Source organism: Mastomys coucha, unplaced genomic scaffold (assembly GCF_008632895.1).
Source record: "Mastomys coucha isolate ucsf_1 unplaced genomic scaffold, UCSF_Mcou_1 pScaffold18, whole genome shotgun sequence".
NCBI lineage: Eukaryota > Metazoa > Chordata > Mammalia > Rodentia > Muridae > Mastomys > Mastomys coucha.
Window position 1 is genome coordinate 79,219,594 of NW_022196900.1, and position 7,000 is coordinate 79,226,593.

A 7,000-nucleotide genomic window follows, 5' to 3' on the forward strand; every position below is an offset into this window, starting at 1 on the left:
GGAAAAAGGGGCTGGACTCTAGAATCTGGAGTCTAGATAGGATCCAAATACAGAGCCGTCACTTCCTACTTCTTCTCCCGTATTGCTGCTTATCTGTTTCTTTTTCCTGAATCCTATTGCCCAGCACTGATTTATATCTTAAGGACACAAATCCTAGACCTTGTCTTAAGGACTACACACTCCAGCAGGGAAGACAGACCTGTACAATTGGTTTTTATTACTCCTCCTAGCTATATTCTAAAGTCTCCACAAATAATAAATTAGCTAATACCAGACTATTGATCTCTGGAAAAAACACGAGGTTCGATTCTTAAAAGCCTCTGATTACAGCATCACTGTCAACAGATCAATACATAACTTCTATTTAAAGACATTCTAATGAACAGGTATTGTTGACCCATTCACATTGATTTCAGGCCTAAAAGAAGCTCACTTGGCACATGTTCTCTCTGTAAGGCGTCCTCACGAGCTTCTTGTTGTCTGCCTTTGATATCATACTTGGGAGCCATTTTAAAGGGTGCGATCCCCAAGAAGGGCATGAAGATGCAAATCACACCACGGCACTAAATAGTCCACACATAGGACATTTGTTAACTTGATGAGTCAGAAGGAAAGAAGCAGAGAGTGTGGCCTTTTTCTGTTGTAGCTTATTACTGAGGTCAGGTCTGCCTAGTTGCCACTCAAAAAGCCAGTACACAGAAACATCATGTTCTTTCTCATATGTGCGTATAAAGTGATGACATGTCTGCTCCAAGGTATGGTTGAGGAGAAGGTTTTTATTGTAGATGTGAGAGACTACAGCCAGAAGCATCCAGAAGAATCTGGAGCAGGAATCAACCAAGGCAAGCAGAATGGACTGGGCCATGGGGAGGTAGGGTGGAGGGCAAGAGAGGAAGAGAAGAGAGGGAGATAAAAGAGAGAGGAAAACACAAGACAGGAGAGCAAGAGGGTATAGGTTACATAAGGATGAGAAGCAGGGGAGCGGGTGGAGAAGTTTAGGGCAGGGAACAGGTAGATGACAGGTGAGAAGAGCTGAGAAAAGCCACAGGTAGTTGTGATACTGAGAAAGCCTGGGGCCAGCATGCGCTTTAAGAAGCCAATAGGTACCACAGGTAGTCATTTGTCGAGTGGTCCTTTTGGACCTAATAATACAGACCTTGACTTGCAAAGGCATGTATGTATGCATAGAAATGAGGATGAGGGAGGGTCAGACTATGACACTAGCAAGGCAGTGGTAGCTAACTTTACTGCCAACATGGCCCAAACTAGAGTCACCTAAGAAGAGACTCATGTGGAACGATCTACTATGGGATGGCCTATGAGCCTCTCTGTACAGGATTATCTTAATTAAATGAACTGATGTGGGACAACATAGCCCACTGTGGTTGGCACCATTCCCTAGGTAGGTAGTCCTGGACCTTTGAAAAGCGGAGAAATCAGACTGAGCTCAAGCAAGCAAATGAGCATACATTCAGTCCTTTCTTTTTGCTCCTAACTGTGATGTGATGCAACTGTTTGAAGCCCCTCACTTGAGTCTCTCACAACCAACAGATGGTAACAACTGGAATGGTAAGCCAGTAAATCCCTTTCTCCCCTAAGTTACACTTTGTCGGGGTTTTTTACTGTAGCAACAGGAATGAAACCAGGATGGAAAAGGCAAAGGACGAATGTAACATGAAAACAGACATGGGGCTATGGTGGGATAGAAGTGGACAAGGGGAGAGGGGAGTTGGGGAGAGGGGCGAGAATCAGCAAAATAACAAATAAATTTTTAAAAATTTCCAAACGTTTTTATTCTATGCATTTCAGTGTTTTACACACACACACACACACACACACACATATGTATGTATATGGACCACATGTGTGCCTGGTCCTCAGGAAAATCAGAAGAGGGAATTGGCACTCCCAGGACTGGAGTTAAGGATGGTTGTGAGCCACCATGAGCATGCTGAGAATCCAACCCCTGTTCTCTGCCAGAGCAACAAGTGCTCTTAGTCACTGAGTCATCTTCCCAGCCCAGCAAACCAATATTTGCTTGAAAATATCAGAAGGAAAGTTGATACAATATATGCTAATTTTTAAAAATGTTTTTAAAGCCAACACTAGAGAAATGAGAGCTTCACAGGAAAGCGATTTTATTCGAGAGTCGGAATTCTGCAAGGCGGAAGGATGTGCTGGCTGTGCTGGCTAGTTTTGTATCAACTTGACAAAAGCTAGAGCGTTGGAGAGGAGGGAGTCTCAATTGAGAAGATGCCTCCATAAGATCAGGCTGTAGACATGTCTATAGGACATTCTCTTAATTAGTTATTGATGGCAGAGGGCCCAGCCCATTGTGGGTGGTGCCAGCCCTGGCTGGTGGTCATGGGTTCTAGAAAAAGGAGACTGAGCAAGGCATAGAAAACAAACCAGTAAGCAGCAACCCCTCCACGGCCTCTGCATCAGCTCCTGCCTTCAGGTTCCTGCCCTGTTAGAGTTCCTGGACTGACTGGCTTTAGTGATGTGGAAGGGTAAGCTGAATAAACTTTCTTCCCCAAATTGCTTTTTGGCCACCGTGTTTCATCACAGCAATAGTGACTAAGACAAGAGATTATCATTCCCACCACTCCATCTTGGAGAACAGTGGTGCAAAAACTTTTATAAAAAAGAAAGGGAATCAGGAACCAAAGACTAAATGTTTGGTAAGATACTTACCATTCAGGGCTTGTCTGGTTAGAGCAGCGGTTCTCAACCTTCGCGACGCTCTGATCCTTTAATACTGTTCCTCATGTTGTGGTGACCCCCAACCATAAAATTATTTTGTTGCTATTCCATAACTTTAATCTTGCTACTATTATGAACTACAACGTAAATATCTGATATGTGACCCCCAAAGGGGTCGAGGTCCACAGGTTGAGAACCAGGGGGCTAGAACACTTCAATCACCCTTGGCCTTTTGGTGCTGGTTCCTCTAACTCTTTAGACAAGTACATTCGTTTTCTGCAATGTTAAATCTCACAGCATTTTAATTACTTTCTCTCTGATGGTGTACAGAATTGATGTGTAAGGAGAGCTGTTATGCTCTCCTTACACATTCCGTTCATTCCGTTGCTAGCTGAAGTCTTTCGTCTGGAGTCTGCGTAGCTGAAGAAAGATCACAAAGCAGTGAACACCATAATCTCTTCCGTGCAGCTTCTCTTTGGAAGTTACAACTCTAGGCAAAAGGAGTGGCGACAACCTGGCAAAAGACAACTCAGAAAGGAATGGCCATTGTTTTGTTTTTGTTGTTGTTATTTTTGAGATAGGTTTCTCTGTATAGCCCTGGCTGTCCTGGGAACTCACTCTGTAGACCAGGATGGCCTTGAACTCAGAAATCAGCCCGCCTCTGCCTCCCAAGTGCTGGGATTAAAGGTGTGCACTACCACCGCCCTGTTTTTTTTTTTGTTTTGTTTTGTTTTAGGAATGGCCATTGTTGCAGCTGGGATGTACTCCTCAGACACGCAAAAGTTTGGCTGCTGTGTACCTATTCATGAGTGACTATAAGTTTTGATTTTGGTCTACACAGAGAAACCCTGTCTTGAAAAAAAAAAAAAAAGGAAAACAAAGTATTGATTTTGAAGTTGCCATTAGTTTTTGGAAGTATGCAATTTCACAAAGATGCAGTCTGTAAGTAGTGAAGATCACTGTGTATTCTCCCAGAGAGGTGTTACGACGGTGGAATGCATGTGCTGAATATATATGCTGCTGTTTGGGAGGCTATGGGACTTTCCAAAGTGTGCTTAGCTGGAGGAAGTAGGTGAATTGAGATGTATGCCTTTGTCGAAAGGTATACACAGTTCTCTCCCACTGCTTCCTGTCCACCAAGAAGTAATCAGTCTCCCACACTCTTTCCCACTGCCTTTGTGTTCTGCCACATCTCAGGGCCAGTATAAACAGAGAGGCAAGCAACCATGGACCGAAACCATGAACTATAGAGAAAATCTCTTACAAGCATCACCTGTCAACAAAAAAAAGCCTCTGGCCAATGAGCTGAGACAGGAAATAGGAAGTGGGACATTGGCAGGAAGAGAGAGGATTCTGGGAAGTAGTGAGAGTATAAAAGGGAGATTCAAGCAAGCTACAGGGAGATGGACATAAACCAGCAGGTGCCTGAACTCAGAATAGAATAGAGAGATTCAAGAGACCCTTAGGATGACAGGAAGGAAGAGAAGAAAGAAGCAGACCAGGACTGAAGGAGAGATAACTAACCAAGTGGTAGGCAGAATAGTTTGAAGGGAGCTGGGGCTGGAAAGAAAAACTATATATATATATATATAAATATATATATATAAAAAAAACTATATATTATATATATAAAACTTATATATATATATATAAGAAAAACTATATATATATATATATATATAAATTTTACAATGAGCCAAAACAGAGCCTTTCTCTCACAAGTTGTGTCGGGTATTGTGTGGCAGGGATAACAGGTCTAATACAGGGGTGCTGGAGGAGCCTCTCACCCAAGTTGAAAGAATCAGAGAAGATTCTCAAAAGGAAGGCACTTTGTCTGCTTCCTAACACTCAAAGAGGTCCACAAGAAGTCTATGACCAAGAACTAAGCATGTGCTTCAACAAAGAACTGCTTCTTCCCTGTTCTAGGTGACGCCTTTGTTTATCTTCTTCCCCCAGAAATGAAGTCTTCTATTTTATCATACCTCCTCACTCGACTCTGAACAAGAAAGCCTTCTGCTATGGCGGAAATGTTCTCTGACAACACAGTCCGTAGCCTCGTGTTTGAGAACTCGGAAGGTAAGTCTGGTGTGACTGATGAAATTAATTCTAACTTTTAATCTTGTTGAATGTATTTTAATCATAATGAATTTTATAGCCATGTGTGGTGATGATTATTATAGTCCACAATGTAGACTATATTAAATACTATAAAACTTGTGTTTAGGACAAGTAAAATACAATGTAGTATTGCATTTTATATATGGAAAGAGTATGGCTTTGCACATTATTTTTTTAAAATCTATTCACTTTTGCAGTGGTAATGATGGAGCCCGGGGACCCAAGTATATTCATTTTATAACCTCCCTCCCCCCTTTTTTTACTGAGTTTTCTTGTTTTACAGATAATTAACTTGGATTCTCTTGGAATAAACATGTCTTTGACAAATGAAAGTTATTTTACCTATTCTTGTTCACTTTTCTATCTTTCCTTATCCAATCGCATTGGTCAGTGCATTCATTTACTTGCTCGTCTTTGTGGTTCTGAAGAGCAAGCCCAGAGCTTTGTCTGTGCTAAGCGAGAACTCTACTGAGCTGCATCTCTAGGGGCTTACTGGGTAGCCCAAGCTGGCCTTTCCCTCATGATCTCCGAGCCTCAGCTTCCTCCGTACTGTGATTGCACTTGTCATTATACCAAGCTTCGTCTAATGTAATTTACATATTTCTATGTAATAGACAGTTCTGATTATAATATTTATCCTGTTCTCACCAGTGAGGGCCTTCCTTCCCTCTCAACCCCACCTTCAACACTAGGAACTGAACCCAGAGTCACGTGCACTGCAGACAGTAGAGGACCTAAGTGTGATTCCTTTCTTTGTTATATGAAAGTGATAGAAAGAAATGGTGGATGAATTCTTCCTTCCATGCTTGCTTGCTCTTCTGTGACGTCTGCCCTGCCAGATAGCAGCTTTTCCCTCTCCCTAACCACTCTATCCTTAACCACTCTCCCCACTCTCTCCATCTCTTCCAGGCTAACTTGCTGCCAAGCCATCATCTTTTCTGTTCTCTATTGCCAGCAGCCAAGCGCCACGTTGAGAACTTCATTCGTTCTAGGAACATTACACAAACAGCCTCTTCATTTGAAAATAAGTAAATAAATAAGGAAGAGGAAAGAAAAGGCTTCCTGCTAGACTGGTGAGATGGATGAGCAGGTAAGGGCACTTGCTGGGTTCGATAAAGGCAGAAGGAAAGAAAAGACAACACAACATAGCCCTCTGACCCTCACACACATGCTATGCCTTCTCACGTCATACACACGCACACACATGCTATGCCTTCTCATGTCATACACACGCACACACATGCACACACACACACATCGTCATCAGCATCATTTCCATTTTAAAAAAAAATTTTTTTGGTTTCTTTTTTTGTTTGTTTGTTTTTTGTTTTCCTGCTTTCTATTCTACTCCTGTTTTCTTGAGTCTTTCGTTGGACATAAGTTTTGGGTCAAAAGGAAAGAAACCACAATTCCTACTGAAGGGTCTGAACAGGGCGAACTCGGAAGAGCGCTAGGTTTTTAGTGATTCTAGTGATTCAGATGGGGACCGTATCTTTTCCCCATTGGCTGTCATCCACTTCACAGTCTTATCCGATTGGCTAGCCTGAAAAGAACCGGAAATGAAGGAGGAAGGGAAAAGGTTTAGTGCTCTGAAAAGAAAGCAGTCACTGCTCCAGGCCCTCAAATTCCTGGAATTCAATAGGAGCCTTAGGGGTGAGAGGGATTAAAACATTTGCATCCAAGTCTTACAAGGTGGGGAAAATAGAAAAGACTCTCATTACTTGTCCTAAACGCAAGCTTTATCTTTATAGTATTCAATATTAGATTTATATTTGATAGCCCTTATACTGTCCCCTCAGAGCAGTTGGTGTGGTCCTTCTAAATCCTTAATCTGCCATATGACTCACCTACTTAAAATTAATGGCTCTGTGCTCTTAGAATAGGATGGGGCAGCATGCGTCCATCCTCCTCCATCTTTATCCTCAACTTCCTCTTTCAGCTTCTCCTCCATCTTGGTGTTCCAGGTGTACCCGGCTCATTCTGGCTCCTTCCGGCTCCTTCCTTTATGCGGCGTCTCTGCTCTCCAAGCTTCAGCACATCGTTCTCCCTTTTTCTCTTCACTCTCTTCTACCTAATCTCATTCTGTCATTTCCATAGCTCCTTCCTCTTCCTGGTGACACTCATGACACACATGTCCACTCAATATTAGTTTTTCCAAGCATGGGAAAAGTCCACAAAG